Raw genomic sequence first — 26,434 nt, forward strand, 5'->3', positions numbered from 1 at the left:
ATCATTAACGAAATGTTGGAAGACAGCAGGGGCATTGGTCAGACCGAAAGGCATAACTAGATTTTCATAATGCCCCTCAGGGGTGTTAAAAGCTGTCTTCCACTCATCCCCTTCCCTGATACGAATCAGATTGTTAGGCCCCCCTAAGATCAAGTTTGGAGAACCACTTAGCACCCGCAATCTGATTAAAAAGGTCAGGAATGAGAGGAAGAGGGTATGGGTCACGGATGGTTATCTGGTTTAACTCACGGAAATCTAAGCAAGGACGCAGGCCCCCATCTTTCTTTTTAACAAAGAAAAACCCTGCAGCCACGGGTGAAGAAGAGGGTCTGATGTGTCCCTTAGCCAGACTCTCAGAGATATAATCATTCATGGCTTGTCTCTCGGGACCCGAAAGATTATACAACCTGGACTTGGGTAATTTTGCCCCGGGAATCAGGTTAACCGGGCAATCATAAGGACGATGAGGTGGTAGTTTCTGACAACCCTTTTCAGAAAAAACTTCCTCAAAGTCCGAAATAAATGTAGGTAGGGAAGCTATGGAGGCGATTAAGCAATTGTTATTTAAGCAATTCTCTCTGCAATGCTCACTCCACTCCAATATCTCCCTGGCCTGCCAATCCACCACAGGATTGTGCGCTACCAACCAGGGAAGACCCAATACCACCGGAGAGGGAAGGCCCTCCAGAACGTAACATGAAAGACACTCATTATGGTGGTCCCCTACCCGAAGTGTAAATTACGAACAATGTGGGTGAGGTTTCTCTGAGACAGAGGAGCAGAATCTATAGCGAATACGGGAATAGGTCTCTGCAGCGTACAGAGAGACAAACCCATAGTGCGGGCAAAATGGGCATCAATCAAGTTTACCCCTGCTCCACTGTCTAGAAAAACAGAAATAGACTCCGTCTTAACACCAAAAACAATGACCGCTGGTAACACAAATTGAGATGTTCGTATGGAGGAAACGTATACCCCCCGGCTGACATCCTCCGCACAGCCCGGGGTTAGTAGTTTTCCGACGGTCTTTTGTTTTTGAGAAAGGAGGGACAGACATTAATGAAATGACCCCTCCCCCCACAGAAAAAACAAGCCCCCCCCCTACGGCGAACCTCGGGAGGACGGACCTGACGAGAAGTTCCGCCTAGCTGCATAGGCTCATCTAAGTCAGTACAGGCTGACTGTTGCTTGGGAGAGGTAACCAATTGCTCCGGAATTTTCGATCTCTCCCTAAGACGTCTATCTATTCTGATAGAGAGGGACATAACAGCATCAAGGGAAAGGGGGGTCTCATACAGCGCCAGTGCATCCTTAACCCTTTCAGATAACCCAGAGCAGAACTGACTCCTGAGAGCCGGGTCGTTCCACTGAGTATCCGTAGCCCACCTACGGAACTCTGAGCAATATTCCTCTGCTGACCGATCTCCCTGTAGGAGTCTCCGTAACTTCGACTCAGCCAGGGCGACTCGGTCAGGGTCATCATATATGAGACCCAAAGCCCCAAAAAATCCCTCCACTGACCGAAGAGCCTGAGAACCAGGGGGTAACGAGAACGCCCAGGATTGCGGATCCCCCTGAAGCAGGGAAATGACAATCCCTACCCGCTGTTCTTCATGACCTGAGGAGTAAGGGCGCAACTTAAAATATAATTTGCAGGCCTCACGGAACGTCGCAAATTTGTCCCTTCCCCCAGAAAATCTGTCGGGAAGAGCAACCTTGGGTTCAGTGACAACCTGGTTACCCATAGCAACCGCTGGGGGTGCGGTCTGCTGCATTTGCTGCTGTTGTTGGAGAACAGACGCCTTCAATCCTGCCACCTCCAAAGACAGGCTTTGAAGCTGTTCTGCCAAGGCATCAATAGGATCCATATTGGATTCTAAGTAGAGAGAGAAAAAAAAAAAACAACAAACAAAAAATTATAAAAATTTTATTTATTTTTTTTCTCAAAAAGTAAGGGCCAGTTATAATATCACGGTCGGCGTGGCTATCACATACGTGACACAGAGGGAGGGAACGAGGAAGGCCCTGCCCAAGTGAGAGGGAAGATGGTGACCCCTGACTCACCTGGCGGCTGGCACCTGGCTGCCCTGACGTCCCTAGACGGGTTCCTCACCCGTACGCCGATCACGTGCCTAAAGCCCTGGCTTTCCCTGAGCTGAGCCCTAGGTAGTGAACAGGGCGATGGGAACACTAGTCCGCACCACTAACTCTAAGGGAAAACACCAAGGGGAGGACAGACAACACAGACTCAACATATATTCCCAGGTGGGCGACAACAGGAGACAACAATAAGCCCAACAGGGATCCGGAGGGTAGCACTCAGGAACGACAACCAGGATTAACCACTCCAGTGGGTCAGTATAGATGTCCAGGCAGGAAGCTCTATAACTGGCAACTAGAGAAGTGTGAGGGGAGAATATAAGGAGGTAGGGAGTGGCAGACAAGAAACAGCTGAGGAGGAGAAGCTACGGATCCCTGAGAGAGACAAAAAGGATAGCAAGGCAAACACAGAAAACAATCACTAAGAAACACTGTGATCTTTAGATATAGAGCGCACAGCCACCCGCTGCGACTTCCTGACCCCGGGTATAACGGAGTCAGACGTGGCTCTTGATACCCTCGTGACAAAGACGGTGATAGAGTTCAATACTGCAGTGAGGCATGGCAGGGATGGCTCCATTTATTAATTAGAGACAGCTGGAGGAGGACAGAACGTGTTTAGAAGCAAATCTTGAAAATTTTACGAAATTTTCAAAAACCCACTTTTTAGGGCCAGTTCAGGTCTGAAGTCACTTTGTGAGGCTTACATAATAGAAACCACCCAAAAATTCTACCACCCCATTCTAGAAACTACACCCCTCAAGGTATTCAAAACTGGTTTTACAAACGTCGTTAACCCTTTAGGTGTTCCACAAGAGTTAATGGAAAATGGTGATAAAATTTCAGAATTTAGATTTTTTGGCAAATTTTCCATTTTAATCAATTTTTTTCCAGTAACAAAGCAAGGGTTAACAGCCAAACAAAATGCTATATTTATTGCCTCGATTCTGTAGTTTGCAAAAACACCCCATATGTGGCCGTAAACTACTGTACTGGCACACAGTAGGGCGTAGAGGGAAAGGTGCGCCGTATGTTTTTCGGAAGGCAGATTTTGCTCGACTGGTTTATTTACACCATGTCCCATTTGAAGCCCCCCTGATGCACCCCTAGAGTAGAAACTCCATAAAAGTGACCCCCATCTAAGAAACTACACCCCTCAAGGTATTCAAAACTGATTTTACAAACTTTGTTAACCCTTTAGGTGTTGCACAAGATTTAATGGAAAATAGAGATACAATTTCAAAATTTCACTTTTTTGGCAGATTTTCCATTTTTATATTTTTTTCCCAGTTACAAAGCAAGGGTTAACAGCCAAACAAAACTCAATATTTATGGCTCTGATTCTGTAGTTTACAGAAACACCCCATATGTGGTCGTAAACTGCTGTACGGGCACACGGCAGGGCGCAGAAGGAAAGGAATGCCATACAGTTTTTGGAAGGCAGATTTTGCTGGACTGTTTTTTTTGACACCATGTCCCATTTGAAGCCCCCTGATGCACCCCTAGAGTAGAAACTCCAAAAAAGTTACCCCATTTTAGAAACTATGGGATAGGGTGGCAGTTTTGTTGGTACTAGTTTAGGGTACATATGATTTTTGGTTGCTCTATATTACACTTTTTGTGAGGCAAGGTAACAAGAAATAGTTTTTTGGCACCGTTTTTTTTTTTTTTTTGTTATTTACAACATTTATCTGACAGGTTAGATCATGTATTTTTTTTAGAGCAGGATGTCACGGACGCGGCGATACCTAATATGTATACTATTTTTTTTATTTATGTAAGTTTTACACAATGATTTCATTTTTGAAAAAAAAAAATCATGTGTCTCCATAGTCTGAGAGCCATAGTTTTTTTCAGTTTTTGGGCGATTATCTTAGGTAGGGTCTCATTTTTTGTGGGATGAGATGACGGTTTGATTGGTACTATTTTGGCGTACATGCGACTTTTTTGATTACTTTTATTACCTTTTTTGGGAAGTAAGGTCGGCAAAATTTCAATTTCCTCATATTTTTTATTTTTTTTTATGGCGTTCACCGTGCGGGGAAAGTAACATGACCACCGGGCGGCGGTGATCGGAACAACACATTACATACTGGTACATCATGTGTCCTTAAGGACTCGGGAAACATTCCGTACCGGTACGTCATGTGTTCTTAAGACTTGCACCAGCAGGAAAAACGAAGTTTAATTCATATGCAAATGAGCACTCGCAAGTGCCCAGGGACGGCGTTCAGTGTGTAGGTGCCCAGGCTGCCCTGCCTTCTTTTCACTTTACTCCTCCCCAGCCTCTGCCTTTGCCCACCCTCCAAGTCTCTTGCCTCATCAATAGGGCAAAGGCAGAGGCTGGGGAGGAGTAAAGTGAAAAGAAGGCAGGGCAGCCTGGGCACCTACACACTGAACGCCGCCCCTGGGCACTTGCGAGTGCTCATTTGCATGTGAATTAAACGTAGTTTTTCCTGCTTGTGCAAGTCTAAAGAAAAGAACAAAGGTACCGTTACAATCCTGTATAGGTGTGCTACAGAGCCATGTAAGCACTGTATATGTGTAACGGGGTTCCGAAGGTGCACTCGGTCCCCCATTACCCGCAGACCTGTTGCTTAGCTTTGGGAATGAGGATCTGTGTTTGACCTCATTCCCAGGGCGGCGTTACTAGCTGGGTGGCTCCCTGCTCCTAAGTCTGCCTTGAGCGCCGAGCTGATCACTCGGTGCTCGACTGGTTGGTCTGTCGGTCATGTGACGCTGGCCACGTCACATGACCCTCACTCCCCACTATAAATACAGGCAGCCTGCTGGCCACAGGTTGCCTGTTAATTTAGGTTCCACCTGTGATTTGGTCTTTCCTGGCGTACTTACCTCCTGCTGAATTCCTGACGATCCTCTGCCTGCTCCTTGTGTACTTTGCTGCTCTCCTGGTATTTATGACCCCGGCTTCTCCTGACAATTCTCTGCTTGCTCCCTTTGTACTTTGTAGCTTTCCTGGTATTGACTCGGTCCGTTCACGTCCTGTTGTTTGTCTGTCTGTCATCCCTGCACTTATTCCAAGTTAGGGATTGCCGTCCAGTTGTCCCCTGTCATTAGAACTCGCGAGGCAAGTAGGCAGGGCCAGGGGTAAGGGTGGAGCGCAGTGGTCACTTCCCTTCCCCCTGTGTGTGTGTGTGTGTGTACGCGACCGTTACAATATGCCTATATGGCGGTATGGAGGTGACAGACTCCCTTTAAATAGGCAGCTGGGCTCAGCAGAGAGGTCTCTGTTTTTGGGATCTGAGGCTTTGTGCCGTGCTGGAGGGCTGAGAGCCGCACGCTGGGGAAACAGGCCCCTAAAGCCTGCTGTGGACTACTGGAGGCAGAACTGCCAGCAAGGTGACTTGTGTTATATGAACTTTCTATTGTGTGTGAATTAGCACCAATACTGCAAAGGTACATGCTGTTTTGTGCAATTACCTCAAGTGTGAATAAACACTGACGTTTTGAGTTCAGAACTTGTATTTTGCCTCTGTACTGCTCCCGCTTACCCTATCTACCAGAGCGAAACCCCACAATTGGTGGAGGATGCAGGCAAGAGCAGTGAGGCTTGCGTGAACGCCAATATTTTTGGTTTCTGCATTTTTCAGGCACGGTTGTATGTCGTACATTAAACCAGCTGTATTACAACCAGTGCCCCATGACAAAATGGAGGCTGTTGTGAAGGAGGCTAATCTGCAGCAGTGAGAGACAAAGCTGCAGCAACGCGAGGCTAATAAACAGCAGCAGGAGACTGCTGCTACAACACATGATTGCTTTGCAGACAGCAGGAGCAACCCTGAGCGTACACGATGCCCGGAAAGCAGTCCGGGGCGCGATTCCTAAGATGACCCCCGCAGACGACATCAAACCCTACCTGGCGATGTACGAGAAAGTGGCCATCAGGGAAAAGCTACCCCGTGACCAGTGGGCTGAGGTCGTCGCTCCATTCCTGGCATCCGATTCCCAGCGGGTGTATTTCGACTTGACGGACGATCAAGCGGCCGACTACTAAAAAGTAAAGGGTGAGATTTTGGCAAGACTGGGGGTGAATGTGTTGGTCTGGGCCCAGTGGATACATCAGTGGGGGTTTAAGCCGGCTGAGCCTGCGAGGACCCAGTATTATGACTTACTCCACCTCTTGCAAAAGTGTCTACAGCCTGATGTGCTGAGTCCCACGGCTATGCTGGATAGACTATTGGCTGATATCTTCTGGAGGGCTCTGCCACCCCCTCTCCAGCATTGTATCGACCAGGTGTCTCCTGGCAACGCACTAGAAATGGTGGACCTGGTGGAGCGCTACGAGGCTACTAAGACTGTTACAGGGAGCTTTTTTGGGAGGGGGGCAGTCAAACCCTGTAAATCTCAATCCCAGACCCGGCGACTTGTACCATCCAAACCCAGCCGGGGTGTATCCTCTACGGACCTGGCTCCGATAGTCTGCTGGCTGTGTCAGGAGCCGGGCCATGTAAGAGCTGACTGTCACCATCAGGTGGAAACCATGGATACTAAATATGGCTACCGTCAGTCGCTATATGCCAGGAAGCTGTGTGCAGCAGGTACCCCCAAAACTCTAAACCACCTGTGACAGGTGAAAGTAGGAGACACTCCAGCGGAGGCTCTGCTGGACTCAAGGAGTCTGGTGTCCCTAGTAAGGGCTCCCCTGCTACGGCCAGCGGAGTATTCTGGCTGGAAAGTCAGGTCATGTGCATCCATGGAGACTTAAAAGACTATCCCATCGCCCTGGTGTCTCTAACACGAAGTGGCAGTTGCCCCAAATTTACAATCCGAACTTATAATAGGGAGAGACTTCCCGGGCTTCCTGGCACTGTGGCCTGCTATGAGAGTGACTGATACCCATGAGACAGGGGTAACCCTAGCAGAGTGGCCCGGCTCAGGGGGGAGACCAGAACCCTGGGAACCTGAGACCGAAGGGCCAACGGTAGGGGTGACCGCCACTTCGGTGGAAGAGGGGGAGACAACCCTGCTAAGTGTGAGGATGGGAGATATGGAGGACTTTCCGCCGGGTCCTGAATTGGAAGACCTCAATGTCTCCGGGGATAATTTTGGTACCGCCCAATGTCCAGACCCAACCCTATCCCGCGACTGGGAAAATGTGTTAATAGTAGATGGTAAACCACAACAACCAGGGGCAGAGTCAGTGTTTCCCCGTTTTGTGGTTCATCAGGATATGTTGTATCGGGTAAACCAACTACAGGGTGAGCCTATTGAACAGTTGGTGGTCCCCAAGACTTATCGCAAGCTTGTGTTATATCTAGCCCACCAACACGTTCTCGGGGGTCACCTGGGGCTACAGAAAACTCAGGATCATATTCTACAGCAGGTTTACTGGCCCAGCATATTCAAAGAAGTGGAAGAGTTTTGTAAGTCTTTCCCAAACTGCCAGATAACTAGCCCCCAGCCACATTTCCGTAGTCCCCTAGTACCTCTCCGGATTATCGAAGTACCGTTTGACCGAATAGCTATGGACCTCATAGGCCCAGTACCGATGTCCGCCAGAGGGCATCAACACATCTTAGTCATTCTAGACTACGCCACTCAGTACCCGGAGGTGGTGCCACTGCGACATACCTCGGCTAAACTCATATCTAAGGAGTTAAGAGATGTTTTCCCGAGTAGGACTACCTAAAGAGGTTCTGACCCTCCATGGGACCCCTTTTATGTCCAAGGTGATGAGGGAACTCTGTAAGTTGCTGCACATAAAACAACTACAGACGTCCGTTTACATCCGCAAACGGACGATCTGGTAGAATGGTTTAACCAATAATAAAAAAATATGTTGAAAAAGGTAGTGTCTAAAGATGGGAAGGACTGGGAACTCCTTCTGCCCTATATCATGTTCGCAGTGCGAGAGGTACCCCAGGCCTCTACTGGGTTCTCGCTCTTCGAACTGCTATATGGCAGACACCCTCACGGTCTCTTGGATGTGGCCAAAGAGGCGTGGGAACAACAACCCACTCCACATAAAATTGTCATTGAGTACGTTACCCAGATGCAAGATCAGATAGCGACAGTGTTGCCTCTTGTTAAGGAGCATATGGAGGCAGCTCAGTGAGCCCAGAGTCGGGTCTATAATCGGCAGGCTCGGGTCTGGATCTTTAACCCGGGTGATCGGGTTTTGGTTCTGGTGCCGACTGTGGACAGTAAGTTCCTGGCTAGGTGGATGGGGCCCTACGAGGTACTCGAGAAAATTCGAGATGTAAACTACAAGGTACACCAGCCAGGGTGGCGAAAGCCGGAGCATGTTTACCATGGGAATTTACTCAAACCGTGGAAAGATAGGGAAACCTGTACCAAAGCCAGCCCGCGGCCTTGTTTTTTAGGAGAAGAGGTACCGGCCCCTCTGATGCAAGAGAGGCGGCTGCCACAGTAAAACTTGCTGACAGCCTCTCCTCTAAACAGACTCAGGAGGTCAGGGAGTTCTTTAGTCGGAACATGGATGTGTTCTCAGACATCCCTGGGGACACTTCCATAATCCAGCATGACATTGTCACCGGAGTTTAAGTGCCAGTCCGGGTTATGGCAGCACCTGGCTGTCCTTAGGCTACTTTCACACTGGCGTTTCAGGGTCCAGTAGAGAAAAGAGAAAAAAATCACCAAGTGGCGCCTAACTGCTACCAAATTATGTATATAAGGAATATGCACTTAGTATAAAAAATATATAAGGTAATATAAAATACGTAAGAGATAAATACAATAAGGTAGGGGGCTGTGTATACTTATTGATAAAAACTAGAAGTAAATAAGTACCCCTTACTAATAAAAAGTAAAACCATTAGTATTCAATATCTATATGATTAGACCATCTGACATCTGGTGCAGACGTCCGGTAGATAGTATCATAAGGAGAAACACTAAAAGGTATTCAAGAATACGTATAATACGGGTGATATACACCACACTCACTTCACCAGGGAGGGGTGTGATGGGATAAAGCTCAAGACACCCAAAACAACCACCTCCCTCGCCTGGCTCTCTTGTAGAATCGCTGGAAGATACGGCAGTCCAACACTTTGTACTTCTGGTATATTCCTTTAATAAATCCGTTAGGTAAGCTCAACGCGTTTCGAGGAATGACAGACCCCTTCCTCAGGAGCAAGGTTCAGTGGAGGTATTAACCATATACAAAGTAAGTTTTTGGCGTCAAAAAATTCGTCACTGTCACTTCCAGTCCCAGAAGTGACGTCGCTAACACAAAAAAAGAAATGACAAAACATACAGATGATTACATGTAGAGGATGTAGTAAATAATGGATAGTACAGATGTCGGCCCTATTAAAAAACATAGGGAGAACAGGAGAGTGTTACCTGTGGGACCGCGGGCAGGCGGAGACTAAAGTTCCGGTTTTTGGAACGCATAAGCTAGAAGTGCGTTCCACCTCGGACTGTGTCCGGGTTTCCGGCATATGAGCCGCAGACACCAGGAGGGGCGGGGTTAGCTAAAGGTTCCTGTCAAAAGAACGCTAATGAAAGAGAGGCTTGGATTTTCTATACTTTAGAACGCCGTACAGAGCTGAAGTATCTATATTGGATGGAAAGAAATAATTATAGAGTGGATATGAACTAAGAATGACTGTTCAACTATTTTAAACATGTAACTAAAATTAAGTGTATATGTCAGTATGAGAGGGACAAGGCTAATAAACATAATAGAAAAAAATTCATTTTTTATATCATAAAAAATCATAAAAGTTAACACTTTAGATAAAAAATAGATGCCAAAGTACTCTAGTAGATATTAAGAAAACATATATAAAAGTAAAAAATAAAATAAAAACATTTATATATACACTGCTCAAAAAAATAAAGGGAACACTTAAACAACACAATGTAACTCCAAGTCAATCACACTTCTGTGAAATCAAACTGTCCACTTAGGAAGCAACACGGAGTGACAATCAATTTCACATGCAAATAAGATAGATAACAGGTGGAAATTATAGGCAATTAGCAAGACACCCCCAATAAAGGAGTGGTTCTGCAGGTGGTGACCACAGACCACTTCTCAGTTCCTATGCTTCCTGGCTGATGTTTTGGTCACTTTTGAATGCTGGCGGTGCTTTCACTCTAGTGGTAACATGAGACGGAATCTACAACCCACACAAGTGGCTCAGGTAGTGCAGCTTATCCAGGATGGCACATCAATGCGAGCTGTGGCAAGAAGGTTTGCTGTGTCTGTCAGCGTAGTGTCCAGAGCATGGAGGCGCTACCAGGAGACAGGCCAGTACATCAGGAGACGTGGAAGAGGCCGTAGGAGGGCAACAACCCAGCAGTAGGACCGCTACCTCCGCCTTTGTGTAAGGAGGAACAGGAGGAGCACTGCCAGAGCCCTGCAAAATGACCTCCAGCAGGCCACAAATGTGCATGTGTCTGCTCAAACGGTCAGAAACAGACTCCATGAGGGTGATATGAGGGCCCGACGTCCACAGGTGGGGGTTGTGCTTACAGCCCAACACCGTGCAGGACGTTTGGCTTTTGCCAGAGAACACCAAGATTGGCAAATTTGCCACTGGCGCCCTGTGCTCTTCACAGATGAAAGCAGGTTCACACTGAGCACATGTGACAGACGTGACAGAGTATGGAGACGTCGTGGAGAAAGTTCTGCTGCCTGCAACATCCTCCAGCATGACCGGTTTGGCATTGGGTCAGTAATGGTGTGGGGTGGCATTCCTTTGGAGGGCCGCACAGCCCTCCATGTGCTCGCCAGAGGTAGCCTGACTGCCATTAGGTACCGAGATGAGATCCTCAGACCCCTTGTGAGACCATATGCTGGTGCGGTTGGCCCTGGGTTCCTCCTAATGCAAGACAATGCTAGACCTCATGTGGCTGGAGTGTGTCAGCAGTTCCTGCAAGACGAAGGCATTGATGCTATGGACTGGCCCGCCCGTTCCCCAGACCTGAATCCAATTGAGCACATCTGGGACATCATGTCTCGCTCTATCCACCAACATCGCGTTGCACCACAGACTGTCCAGGAGTTGGCAGATGCTTTAGTCCAGGTCTGGGAGGAGATCCCTCAGGAGACCGTTCGCCACCTCATCAGGAGCATGCACAGGCGTTGTAGGGCGGTCATACAGGCACGTGGAGGCCACACACACTACTGAGCCTCATTTTGACTTGTTTTAAGGACATTACATCAAAGTTGGATCAGCCTGTAGTGTGTTTTTCCACTTTAATTTTGAGTGTGACTCCAAATCCAGACCTCCATGGGTTTTTTTTTTGTGTGATTTTGTTGTCAGCACATTCAACTATGTAAAGAACAAAGTATTTCAGAAGAATATTTAATTAACTCAGATCTAGGATGTGTTATTTTTGTGTTCCCTTTATTTTTTTGAGCAGTGTATATAAATATATTAAAAAATATAAAAATATATATAAAAATGTGTATATATATATATGTTCTATATTATAAATATTGATAGGAATACATATATATATATATATATATATTTTAAAAAAAATGTAAAAAAATTATATATATACAGTTGCAAGAAAAAGTATGTGAACCCTTTGGAATGATATGGATTTCTGCACAAATTGGTCATAAAATGTGATCTGATCTTCATCTAAGTCACAACAATAGACAATCACAGTCTGCTTAAACTAATAACACACAAAGAATTAAATGTTACCATGTTTTTATTGAACACACTATGTAAACATTCACAGTGCAGGTGGAAAAAGTATGTGAACCCCTAGACTAATGACATCTCCAAGAGCTAATTGGAGTGAGGTGTCAGCCAACTGGAGTCCAATCAATAAGATGAGATTGGAGGTGTTGGTTACATCTGCTCTGCCCTATAAAAAACACACACCAGTTCTGGGTTTGCTTTTCGCAAGAAGCATTGCCTGATGTGACTGATGCATTGCACAAAAGAGCTCTCAGAAGACCTACGATTAAGAATTGTTGACTTGCATAAAGCTGGAAAGGGTTATAAAAGTATCTCCAAAAGCCTTGCTGTTCATCAGTCCAAGGTAAGACAAATTGTCTATAAATGAAGAAAGTTCAGCACTGCTGCTACTCTCCCTAGGAGTGGCCGTCCTGTAAAGATGACTGCAAGAGCACAGCGCAGACTGCTCAATGAGGTGAAGAAGAATCCTAGAGTGTCAGCTAAAGACTTACAAAAGTCTCTGGCATATGCTAACAACCCTGTTAGCGAATCTACGATACGTAAAAAACTAAACAAGAATGGATTTAATGGGAGGATACCACAGAGGAAGCCACTGCTGTCCAAAAAAAACATTGCTGCACGTTTACAGTTTGCACAAGAGCACCTGGATGTTCCGCAGCAGTACTGGCAAAATATTCTGTGGACAGATGAAACCAAAGTTGAGTTGTTTGGAAGAAACACACAACACTATGTGTGGAGAAAAAGAGGCACAGCACACCAACATCAAAACCTCATCCCAACTGTGAAGTATGGTGGTGGGGGCATCATGGTTTGGGGCTGCTTTGCTGTGTCAGGGCCTGGACGGATTGCTATCATCGAAGGAAAAATGAATTCCCAAGTTTATCAAGACATTTTTCAGGAGAACTTAAGGCCATCTGTCCACCAGCTGAAGCTCAACAGAAGATGGGTGTTGCAACAGGACAACGACCCAAAGCATAGAAGTAAATCAACAACAGAATGGCTTAAACAGAAGAAAATGCGCCTTCTGGAGTGGCCCTGTCATAGTCCTGTCCTCAGCCCGATTGAGATGCTGTGGCATGACCTCAAGAAAGTGATTCACACCAGACATCCCAAGAATATTGCTGAACTGAAACAGTTCTGTAAAGAGGAATGGTCAAGAATTACTCCTGACCGTTGTGCACGTCTGATCTGCAACTACAGGAAACATTTGGTTGAAGTTATTGCTGCCAAAGGAGGTTCAACCAGTTTTTAAATCCAAGGGTTCACATACTTTTTCCACCTGCACTGTGAATATTTACATGGTGTGTTCAATAAAAACATGGTAACATTTAATTCTTTGTGTGTTTATTAGTTTAAGCAGACTGTGATTGTCTATTGTTGTGACTTAGATGAAGATCAGATCACATTTTATGACCAATTTGTGCTGAAATCCATATCATTCCAAAGGGTTCACATACTTTTTCTTGCAACTGTATATATATATATATATATATATATATAGAGAAGAAAAAGTCCAGTGGGAGCACCAGCCAGCATGTGGGTGCAAGGTCCAACGCAGGGTAGCGGCAATCCCCAATGGTATAGAGAACAAAGAAGTAGGACTGCACTCCAAGATAGTGATAAAATCAGCAAGTGGTTTATTCACGCATAATATGGCAAGTCTTGCGACGCCTGAGGCTTGAGGAAGGCTCTTGTGAGCCGAAACGTCGCAAGACTTGCCATATTATGGGTGAATAAACCACTTGCTGATTTTATCACTATCTTGGAGTGCAGTCCTACTTCTTTGTTCTCTCTCTCTCTATATATATATATATAGATAGATAGATAGATAGATAGATAAAGGGGGGGAAAAGCCCACAACAGGAAACATCATAAAGAATAGTTGTTTAATACTTTGTGTACTCTAAACTTTCGTTTAAACCAAAAGGTGTCAGCGTATTCAAGCGGTAGATCCAGAACATTTATTTTCTGGCCAGATTCTGAAACGAGGATGGGAACCATTCAAGTGGAGTGACCTTCAGGATATGTGGATTTCCTTCATGTATTTCTGAAAAATGTCTGGATACACTGTGAATTAATACTTTCCTTTTTATATTAGACCGGTGTTCGTTCATGCGTTCTCTGACCGTCTGAGTCGTTCTGCTTACATATTTGAGTTGGCAGGGGCACTCTAGTAGGTAAATAACGTCTTTTGTGCTGCAACTCAAATGGTGTTTAAAAATAAAGGGTTCTTGTGTGTCAGGGATATTTATTTCTTTCCTCCCGTGTTCAATCATCATACAACATTTGCACCTTATTCTATTGCATTTGAAGACACCTAGGGGGTCATCCTTAACTACCATGGATCCCACCAGGTGTCAATAGATGTTTGTTTGGGCGTATTTTCCTTTCAATTTAGGGCAAGAGGGAGCTAGTATATTTTTTAAGGTGCGGGCTCGTCTAAATGTTAATGATGGAGTAGAAGGAAGGATTTTCCCTAGTATAGGGTCTTTCTGTAGTATAGGCCAATGTTTGGCTAATATCCCCCTAATCTTTTTGTGTTCTACATTATATCTGGTGACAAGATTAGATTGAGTATCCATTCTTTTGTTAGTACGCTTTTTCTTTTCACCATTTTTGGGTTTGAGGGCCTCTTCCTGATCTAGCTGCAATGTCCTTTTCTCAGATCCTTCTATAAGGGATTTAGGATAGCCTTTCTCTTTAAAACGATTTTTTAGGATTGTTAGTTGTGCCTTAAGAGTCTGATTCTCTGAACAATTCCTTCTCAGGCGTTTCATCTGGCTGAAAGGAATGTTCTTCTTCCATTTCAGATAATGACAGCTAGTAAAATATAAAAAAACTATTGGCGTCCACTTTTTAAAAAAAGTTTTTGTTGTGATTTTATTTTCAGTGGAATCAAGATTGATGTCTAAAAAGATTGCTTCTGTCGGATGGTGTTCCAAACTAAAGGTTAGACCCAAGTCGTTAATATTAAGTACATTAAAAAAGGCTTTAAGTTCGATATCAGTGCCCTCCCAGATAAAAATAATGTCGTCAATATAACGACGATAAAATTTAATCTTAGGGTTATGCAGAAGATTATGTGATTCTTCGAAAAAGACCCATGAGGAGATTGGCGTACGAAGGAGCAAATTTCGTCCCCATCGCGGTCCCGTTCTGTTGGATATAAAATTTCTCGTCAAAAGTGAAATAGTTATGGTGAAGTATAAAATCGATCCCCTTGCAGATAACTTCTTTTTGTACATTAGGTAATGTCAAGTCTCCTTCCACAAATCTTTTAATTGTCATTAGGCCTAAGTCATGTTTGATGTTGCTGTAAAGGGAGGTTACGTCAAGAGTAACCCAGATGTAATTGTCTTTCCACTGTACATTCTTTAAGAGATTAATCAAATGAGAGGAATCTCTCAAAAAAGAGGGTAATGATTGTACATATTTTTGGAGAAAAGAATCCACATAGGCCGAAAGATTGGTAGTGAGGGAATCTGTCCCTGATATAATGGGTCTACCTGTTTTTGTTTTTTTTTTTTAAATTTATGTATCTTGGGTAAAAAGTAAAAAATTGCAGTAGCCAGATGGAAAGGAATAAGAAACTGTTTTTCCTTTTTATCTATGATCCCTGAAGAATAGCCTTGCTCGATTAATGTTATGAGGGATTTTTTAAAATCTGTCGGGTCCCCATCCAAAGTTCTGTAGTACTCAGTGTCACGAACTATGGATCCGATCGCTCCGGATCCCACAGCTCTGACGTAGTGGTCTGTGACGGAGTCTGCGCACACACAGAGACCTCACGTGACCGGGGTATTACCATTCGGCTAACACCCCCACACTACACTTCGGTAACTGCCACCACGTGGGTTCCCGGTCCACGAGCCGACTATCCGGGTCATTCACTATCACACAGATCAGTGGATGAACCGGATATCACTTACTGACCAACCGCAGTCAATCACCCCAGCTACAATTCCTAAATGCAATTTAACTAACTACCTGGTAACGTCTCTTCAAAGGCAAGGTACGTTGTTCAGCAGCTTAGAATATGGAAGACTTGGCCACTTAGATTTTATAATCTTTAATAAGAGGTAAAAAGCAGTGCATACAAATCTAATGAAAATGACTATAAATCTACAGAATAATAATAACAATATAAATAATCACGACAGTTCAAATGAAAGGGAAAAAGGTGAAAGAATACTTAGTTTCTCTGGAGGGTTTCAGATGGTCGTTCATATGTCCTTTTTGAATCCTTGCAAACCCCGTTCAGTATGTATCAGGGGAGACCCTCAAAGTTCTTCTGAACAGGGATATGCCATCAATGTCCAATTAAGTGTCTGGTGATGTTCCATGGGTCTCTCTCCTCTGTCCTTGTGCACAGATTTTTATGAACTCTGCCATGGGCAGGAGACTTACTCCTGTCAGCCAATGGCAGCAGAGTGACTGTGAAGCCTAGGGATTGGCCTCCAAGGGTTTTATGACCCCCATCAAAGTTCAGTTCCTACAATGAGGATTATACTTAAGCCTGTATCTCCCTGATACATCGGCATATTTTTATACAGAATACATATTTGCGATCCTTATTTATTTACATACAGAATGAGACCACACACGGTAATGCTGGGACCTGTAGTTCTTCTACCACCCATAGGTGAGCTACAGAATCACATCCTCTGGTCATATTTGATACCCAATTAACCACAATACTCTGTAGAGCCTGGATCTGGTGTCAGAAAGGGCATAAGTTGATTCATAACTGAAATATGAAAGTGGACTGGTTTTATGCCCAGAGCTAATTAAGGGCTATTAGCTCTCCTCAAACCAGACCTGGAAATTAATGACGTCACGCTCCAGCCAGGCTTGACAGCGAGCTGATCTTTATCTTATAGGACAGAATGAGCTGGGCCTGGTATAGCCTTTATGACCTTTTATAGCCGGCCTCACAGAGTAGTGGTAATAAAAGTGTCCATCTATATCATACTTGACCCAGGCTTCAGGAAGATGAGAGTTCACTGTTCTTTTACATAGGCCAGAAGCATACAAAATGGCTACCCAGAGGAATTATGTATGTATGCCGGCACACTCAGGGTCTGTAAGTATTTTATTGGCCTCTCTCAGATAGTACTCACTATCCATAACTACAACCCCCCCCCCCCTCCCTTGTCAGCATTTTTAATAACAATTTCTAAGGGATTTAAACTCATCAAGGACCATGTTGTAATAACTCTCAAGGTGCGGTCCTTGGCTCTCTAACGGATAGAAAGTGGATTTCATGGAGAGTTTTGATTGTACAGGAGTAGGGCTGATGGGGGGCTGGGCACCTTGTCTATCTACTGGTTGGGTAGAGGGGTTGGAAATAGGCAGTACAACTTCTTCCGTAGTATTTTCAGTGGCCGTATTAATAAGTTCTTTAATTCTAAAATGGCGCTTAAGGGTAAGATTACGTATAAATTTGTTGAGATCCACAAAGAGTTCAAAAGGGTCGGGTTGATTTGATGGACAAAAGGACAACCCTTTACTCAATAGTTTTAATTCGTGTGTTGAAAGAGTGTATTTAGAAAGGTTAAAAATACTTTTAGCATTAATAGCTTAATCAGAAAGGGAAGCATCTCCTAACGGCCAATTCAGAAGGATGGAGAAGCTCACCACTTGATTGACACCACCAAAAACTTTGTACACAGTGAGATTGACTGTTTTTTCCTCTCTTGCTATATCAATTTGGGCCTTATACCACGAGGTCTTAGACTACCGTTAAAACCAACTTTTGATAATGATGTGTTTTCTAAAAAATGGTTGGAAATTAGCGATTCATGCTCAGTCCAATTCCTTAAATTATTAGTACAGAAAAGAAAAAGGATCTGCCAAGATCTTAGGGACACCATGGATAATTTAGGGTTATCTGTATCAATAAGAACCCCTGTAAGTTTCCCTCCCAATATGTCTGTTAAACAAAAAATTTGGAGGACCTCTGAATATAATGAAGTGCGCAATAAATGTAGCAAACTCCTGAGGGACCTCAATGATTATCAACATGATAAAATCAGAAATTGGGAACGTAAATTGTCTCATAAACAGAATTTCCATTCTCAAAACATTAACAGGAATGGACCAACTAAAGTCCCCCCACCAACTTTTTCTAGGGTACGAGCAAACTCGTCCTACTACAAATCCCAATCAGAGAATAACCTTTTGCAATAAGAACTATCATAGGCACCATAAAACAGTTCCCCCTAAAGAGCACCATAAGATAGATTCCCATCATTTCTATCCCACAACAGATCCAATTAGGTCAGTAGCAACTAAGAGAGCCCCTGACTCAATAAATAAGGATAAGTCCTTTATTGGTAGAATAAAAGCTAACCAAATAATCAATAATACACATGATGAGGTACCCAAGACATCTAATTCTAATACTACGTTAGACAACATCCATGAATTGTCCACTCATATCACGCCCACTCCCATTCTAACATCACCCATTGGAAGTAAGCCAGCTGCTATATCCCCACATACTACTACGATTGGGGATTCCTCTAAAAAATCATTAGAGGAAATTCCAGCGGAATCCATACTTAACCTTTCCACCTACTCTACATCCACTACTCACGATGATCTTTTTTTAGCTCTTCCAAAAAATCTGTCCGAGCGCCCTTTTTTTAGGGAATATCACGCCAAATACCACTCCACTTCTTCCCACACCACCTGCCAGACCCATACTGTGCAGCTTCCAACACCTCACCGCATTCCTTACACCAACAGGTCCATTACCATACAGGGTGACACCTGATCTACAGAATCACAAGATCACTCAATTCTTCACTCCCCTATCCCAATCAAGAAAAAGACGAAACGTTTTAGAGGATGCCGGGGAGGAAAGCTTAAGAATACCCGAAAAGAAAAAAAGAAAAATAAAGTGTCCACCATTACAATAGGGAAATCTCATCCTTCAAAGGTCCCTACTCCCTCTGAGATAGACACGTTAGGAGATGCTTCCCTTTCTGATGAAGCTATTAATGCTAAAGGTATTTTTAACCTTTCTAAATACACTCTTTCAACAGACGAATTAAAACTATTGAGTAAAGGGTTGTCCTTTTGTCCATCAAATCAACCCAACCCTTTTGAACTCTTTGTGGATCTCAACAAATTTATACGTAATCTTACCCTTAAGCGCCATTTTAGAAATAAAGAACTTATTAATACGGCCACTGAAAATACTACGGAAGAAGTTGTACTGCCTATTTCCAACCCCTCTACCCAACCAGTAGATAGACAAGGTGCCCAGCCCCCCATCAGCCCTACTCCTGTACAATCAAAACTCTCCATGAAATCCACTTTCTATCCGTTAGAGAGCAAAGGACTGCACCTTGAGAGTTATTACAACATGGTCCTTGATGAGTTTAAATCCCTTACCACTATAAAAAAAAACAACCCCCAGTGGCCAAGCACCAAAATTTAACCACCAATGAGAAAAGAGCTTTAAAGAACCTGAGAAGCAACAAAAAAATTGTTATTAAAAATGCTGACAAGGGAGGGGGGGTTGTAATTATGGATACTGAGTACTATCTGAGAGAGGCCAATAAAATACTTACAGACCCTGAGTACTACAGAACTTTGGATGGGGACCCGAAAGATATTTTTAAAAAATCCCTCATAACATTAATCGAGCAAGGCTATTCTTAAGGGATCATAGATAAAAAGGAAAACAGTTTCTTATACCTTTCCATCTGGCTACTGCAATTTTTTACTTTTTACCCAAGATACATAAATCTGTAAAAAAAAAACAGGTAGACCCATTATATCAGGAATAGATTCCCTCACTTCCAATCTTTCGGCCTATGTGGATTCTTTTCTCCAAAAATATGTATAATCATTACCCTTTTTTCAGAGATTCCTCTCATTTGATTAATCTGTTAAAGAATGTACAGTGGAAAGAGAATTACATCTGGGTTACCCTTTAACGTAACCTCCCTTTACAGCAACATCAAACATGACTTAGGCCTAATGGCAATTAAACATTTTTTGGAAGGAGACTTGACATTACCTAATGTACAAAAATAAGTTATCTGCAAGGGGATCGATTTTATACTTCACTATAACTATTTCACTTTTAACGAGAAATTTTATATCCAACAGAAAGGGACCGCGATGGGGTCGAAATTTGCACCTTCGTACGCCAATCTCCTCATGGGTCTTTTCGAAGAATCACATAATCTTCTGCATAACCCTAAGATTAAATTTTATCGTCGTTATATTGACGACATTATTTTTATCTGGGAGGGCACTGATATCGAACTTAAAGCCTTTTTAAATGTACTTAATATTAACGACTGGGGTCTAACCTTCAGTTTGGAACACCATCCGACAGAAGCAATCTTTTTAGACATCAATCTTGATTCCACTGAAAATAAAATCACGACAAAACTTTTTTTTTAAAAGTGGATGCCAATAGTTTTTTATATTTTACTAGCTGTCATTATCTGAAATGGAAGAAGAACATTCCTTTCAGCCAGATGAAACGCCTGAGAAGGAATTGTTCAGAGGATCAGACTCTTAAGGCACAACTAACAATCCTAAAAAATCGTTTTAAAGAGAAAAGCTATCCTAAATCCCTTATAGAAGGATCTGAGAAAATGACATTGCAGCTAGATCAGGAAGAAGCCCTCAAACCCAAAAATGGTGAAAAGAAAAAGCGTACTAACAAAAGAATGGATACTCAATCTAATCTTGTCACCAGATATAATGTAGAACACAAAAAGATTAGGGGGATATTAGCCAAACATTGGCCTATCCTACAGAAAGACCCTATACTAGGGAAAATCCTTCCTTCTACTCCATCATTAACATTTAGACGAGCCCCCACCTTAAAAAATATACTAGCTCCCTCTTGCCCTAAATTGAAAGGAAAATACGCCCAAACAAACATCTATAGACACCTGGTGGGATCCATGGTAGTTAAGGATGACCCCCTAGGCGTCTTCAAATGCAATAGAATAAGGTGCAAATGTTGTATGATGATTCAACACGGGAGGAAATAAATATCCCTGACACACAAGAACCCTTTATTTTTAAACACCATTTGAGTTGCAGCACAAAAGACGTTATTTACCTACTAGAGTGCCCCTGCCAACTCAAATATGTAAGCAGAACGACTCAGACGGTCAGAGAACGCATGAACGAACACCGGTCTAATATAAAAAGGAAAGTATTAATTCACAGTGTATCCAGACATTTTTCAGAAATACATGAAGGAAATCCACATATCCTGAAGGTCACTCCACTTGAATGGTTCCCATCCTCGTTTCAGAATCTGGCCAGAAAATAAATGTTCTGGATCTACCGCTTGAATACGCTGACACCTTTTGGTTTAAACGAAAGTTTAGAGTACACGAAGTATTAAACAACTATTCTTTATGATGTTTCCTGTTGTGGGCTTTCCCCCCCCTTTATTTATCTATATATATATATATATATATATATATATAATAAAAAAATTATATATATATATGTATTCCTATCAACATTTTTTATATATATATATATATATATATATATTTTTTTTTTTTTTATATATATATGTATTTTTTTTAATATTTTTTTTATATATATATGTTTTTATTTTATTTTTTACTTTTATATATGTTTTCTTAATATCTACTAGAGTACTTTGGCATCTATTTTTTATCTAAAGTGAAAACTCAGATCTGAAAAAGCTGTTATGCAGACGGATCCGCACTGAACGGATACCATCGTTTGCATTTATAGGTGCGGATCCGTCTGTGCAGATACCAGACGGATCTGCACCTAACGCAGGTGTGAAAGTAGCCTTAAAGGGTTTCTATCACTTGGTATGACATAATTAGTTGTCAGACACTAGCGATCTGCTAGTGTCTGCTCTGGCCAACCATCCTACTATAATCACTTGTGGGGCAGCGGTTTTGCTAAAAAACTAACTTATATCTATATGCTAATGAGCCTCTAGGTGCTATGTGGGCGTCATTAGCACCTAGAGGCTCCGTCTACCTTCATACACAGCCGCCGCCCAGCGCGTCCCTCCAGCCCGCCCATGTCCTCCTCCGTGTGACGCAGCGGACGAGTTCTCGCGCATGCGCCGTGTGCGGCTGTATTCGGCGCATTTGAGATCTCAGCTCGGAGCGGTCAGACATTCAATGCGCATGCGCCGAATACAGCCGCGCATGCGCATTGAATGTCTGACCGCTCCGAGCTGAGATCTCAAATGCGCCGAATACAGCCGCACACGGCGCATGCGTGAGTACTCGTCCGCTGCGTCACACGGAGGAGGACATGGGCGGGCTGGAGGGACGCGCTGGGCGGCGGCTGTGTATGAAGGTAGACGGAGCCTCTAGGTGCTAATGACGCCCACATAGCACCTAGAGGCTCATTAGCATATTTATAAAAGTTAGTTTTTTAGCAAAACCGCTGCCCCACAAGTTTTTATAGTAGGATGGTTGGCCAGAGCAGACACTAGCAGATCGCTAGTGTCTGACAACTAATTATGTCATACGAAGTGATAGAAACCCTTTAAATAGGCAGCTGAGCTCAGCATAGAGGTCTCTGTTTTGGGAATCTGAGGCTTTGTGCCGTGCTGGAGGGCTGAGAGACGCACACTGGGAAAACGGGCCCCTAAAGCCTGCTGTGGACTACTGGAGGCATAGCTGCCCGCAAGGTGACTTGGGTTATATGAACTTTCCATTGTGTGTGAATTAACACCAAGACTGCAAAGTTAGGTGCTGTTTTGTGCAATTGCCTCAAGTGTGAATAAACACTGACTTTTTGAGTTAAGAACTTGTATTTTGCCTCTGTACTGCGCCCGCTTACCCTATCTACCAGAGCAAAACCCCACACCAGGGTGACTTTAAGTTCCCAGTCCTCCCCAGGCGACCTGGCAGATATAACACAGACACGGGGCATGTGCTGGAAACAGTAAATTTACCTGTCTTCCCAGTTTGAATGGTACACAGTCCCAATGTGCAAGAGGGATCGGAAGGCAGCCTAAACAGTGGAATTCTGTACACAGTCCAGCTCTTCTAACTGTCTCCTGGGGTCCAAGCAGCTCCATCACCTAGCATGTTCCAGCTTGCAGGGCCCAACTTACTCCTTAGTACATGACAGGACACCTCCCTGACTGACCTCTGCCGGCGGAAACACTAAGGGCACTCTCCAGAACACTCCGCCAAGCTGCTTCCCTTCACCCCTGAATTATACATACATGCACATCCCCATAACCTTAAATGTGGTCATGCAGTGAAACGGATTGGGAGACTAAGGACCCATATTCTAGTGATTAAAGGGGGTCCTAGCAGTGGGGCCCATAGCAAATATGTCATTTGTCGTAAAACTTCTTTAAATGGTTATTCCAGTCTAAAGTATTTTCTCCTAGATAAATGACAAATAGGTGGCATTAAAAGAAAAAAATAGGTGGGGGTCTTACTAGTGGGACACAAGTTGCCATCTAAATTCTATTGCAAAGCCAAGCACAGTGCCATATACTTTGAATGGAGAGGCAGGCCGAGTGCAGGGCCATATGCTTTGAATGTGCTTGTTCGAACCTCCTTGTTTTTCATTGTCAAATATTTATCATTGTTGTGGCCTTGAGGAAACAGGAGACTCAGGGGGCTATGGAGATCCATGGAGGTCCCAAAGATTACAATCCCACCTACATAGTATTTACAATATTACCTAATGGATAGACAAATATAATTTCAGTCAGAATATCCCTTTAGGTTGATTTCACGTATAGTTTTTGGGGGCAATTAAATTTTTTCGCTGCATTTGGTGGTGTTTTTCTACACTTTTTGTGTGGCTAGATGTTACTTTAAAGTCTAGAGTGGATTATAAAATTTACTGCCAAATGTTTTCTCTTTTTTTCTTTTCCCCATGGTGTCTTTTGCATGGTACATTTTTAGAATGTATGTATTTAGAAACGGTATGCTCTAGGTATGGTATTTTTTCAGGCATCTTCTCCATAGTCATCTCTATGGAAAAAACAAGCTGCAAAATGCCTGCTAGTATAAAGTTAAAAAAAATAAAAATAAAAACAGCCCAAAAAAAACCTAAAAATGTAAACCACTACACACAAAAAAGAAAAAAAGGTGAATATTTGTGAAGGAGGCCTTAGAGGGGTTTTACCATGACTAACATTTATCTCCTGTTCACCAGTATGTAGTAAGTTTAAAGGGCTTCTGTCACCCCACTAAAGTCATTTTTTTTTTTTGAGCTAGTTAAATTACTTATACTGCGATATATGAAAATATAATGGTCTTACTTTCCTTCAGCAGTTTCTTATAAAAACAAACTTTTATAATATGTAAATCCGGTCTCTACCAGCAAGTAGGGCGTCTACTTGCTGGTAGCAGCTGCAGAAAACCACCCCCTCGTCGTGTTGATTGACAGGGCCAGCCGGGATCTCCTCCGGCCAGCCCTGTCGGCATTTCAAAAATCGCGCGCCTGTGTTCATTCGGCGCAGGCGCTCTGAGATGAGGAGGCTCGCCTCCTCAGAACTCCCTCAGTGCGCCTGCGCCGATGACATCATCGAAATAGAAGACGTCATCGGCGCAGGCGCACTGAGGGAGTGCTGAGGAGACGAGCCTCCTCATCTCAGAGCGCCTGCGCCGATTCAACACTGGCGCGCGATTTTTGAAATGCCGACAGGGCTGGCCGGAGGAGGAGATCCCGGCTGGCCCTGTCAATCAACACGACGAGGGGGCGGTTTTCTGCAGCTGCTACCAGCAAGTAGACGCCCTACTTGCTGGTAGAGACCTAATTTACATATTATAAAACTTCGTTTTTAGAAGAAACTGCTGAATCAAAGTAAGTAAGACCATTATATTTTCATATATCGCAATATAAGTAATTTAAAGGGGTTATCCGAGTTATTTTTTTGTTCTTTCTATGTTCCTAACTAAGCAAATGTAACAGCTTTCCAATTCACTCACTTTATCTCCAGTGGCTGGTTTCTCAGATTTCACTGAGGGTCACATGACCTGTGATGTCGGCTTCTCTCCCTGCTCTGATAAAGGTCGTTTACAAGCCTGTAAACGAGAAGTCACTGTGCTGGCCACGCCCCCTCCACTGCCGGCTGTGTGCTCTATCCTAGGAATCTTAACCCCTTCAGCTGCACAGCTCTGCAGGCAGTGAGGAGACTGCCTGCCTGCAGAGAAATTACAGACTAGAGAGCGCATTGCACAAGAAGGTAGGGGGAAGATCCTGTGTGTATTAGCAGTGTCATTATACAGCTGGGACATGTAGTCCTACACATACAACATGCTGCAGAGTCTCCCAGCACTCAGGGCAGCTCTTGTATCCACTCCCTTAGCAGTGTCATTATACAGCTGGGACTTGTAGTCCTACACATACAACATGCTGCAGAGTCTCCCAGCAGGCAGACATGTCACTCAGGGCAGCTCTTGTATTCACTCCCTTAGAAGAGCAGGGGGAGGGGCACAGATTGTTTTTATTGCATGTAAACAAAGGGCCAGAAAAGAACCAGGGAAATGAGGAATTTTTTTTTATTTTTTGGCATAAAACTTGCTTAGCTCAGTTATATATCAGATTTTCAGTGCTATATAATTTTTTTTCATAACTCGGACAACCCCTTTAACTAGCCCACAAAAACAAAAAATGACTTTAGTGGGGTGACAGAAGCCCTTTAACCCCTTAAGGACATAGGACGTACCGGTACGCCCTATTTCCCGAGTCCTTAAGGACCAAGGACGTACCGGTACGTCCTAACTTTTAAATCGGGATTCCGGCGCCCGAGGGGTTAAACGGAACGGGATTTCGGCTGAAATTCTTCAGCCGGCATCCTGTGACAACGCCAGGGGAGGTCATGTGACCCCCCCGTGTCGGCGATCGCAGCAAACCGCAGGTCAATTCAGACCTGCGGTTTGCTGCGCTTTTTGCAGTTTCTGATGCCTGCGGTCCCTGACCGCGGGGATCAGAAACTTTAGAGTGGCTAAAATCATTATTATTCACCCCCCCCTGCACCCCTGCATGATTTGATGCCGGCGGGTGGTGCAGGGGGGGTGTCGCATGCGGTGGGGGCGTTGCGGGAGGCGGGCGGTGCGGCAGGCGGGATCGCGATCCCCCGCCCGCCTCCCCATGAATGATCGTTGGTGTCTAGTGGTTATACCAGGGTGCCAGCACATTGCTGGCACCCTGGTATAAACGGCTGACATCTGTGCAGATGTCAGCCGTTTAACCCTTTCCATACCGCGGTCCGTACGGACCGCTGTATGGAAAAAGTTAACTGTCATCGTCAGGGAGCTCCCTCCCTCTCCATCGGGGGGCTGCTGTGCCTTTGCAGCCCCCCGATGGAGAGGGAGAGAGCTCCCAGAGAGCCCCCCTCAGCCCCGTGCTTACCCTTCCCCGTCTGCGAAGTTCTGAGCAGACGGGGAGGGTTCCCATGGCAACAGGACGCCTGCTCAGGCGTCCTGCTGTCCATGGTGCTGAACAGATCTGTGCTAAAAGCACAGATCTGTTCAGTGTAAGTAAAATACAGTACAGAACAATATATATTGTTCTGTACTGTATTATACAGACATCAGACCCACTGGATCTTCAAGAACCAAGTGGGTCTGGGTCAAAAAAATGTAAAAAAAAAGTGAAAAAAGTTAAGATAAAAAAAAAAACATTTATCACTGAATAAAAATTAAAAAAATAAAATAAACTAC

At 44.0% G+C, this 26,434-nt stretch overlaps 1 protein-coding gene across 2 annotated transcripts in view; it reads left to right on the forward strand.

Moving 5' to 3' along the window:
• The window catches only part of LOC121001744, a 137,387-nt gene that overhangs the window by 77,615 nt on the left and 33,338 nt on the right, over nt 1–26,434 (forward strand). The gene's annotated exons all lie outside the window — the stretch shown is intronic.

Source organism: Bufo bufo, chromosome 5 (assembly GCF_905171765.1).
Source record: "Bufo bufo chromosome 5, aBufBuf1.1, whole genome shotgun sequence".
NCBI classification, from domain to species: Eukaryota; Metazoa; Chordata; class Amphibia; order Anura; family Bufonidae; genus Bufo; species Bufo bufo.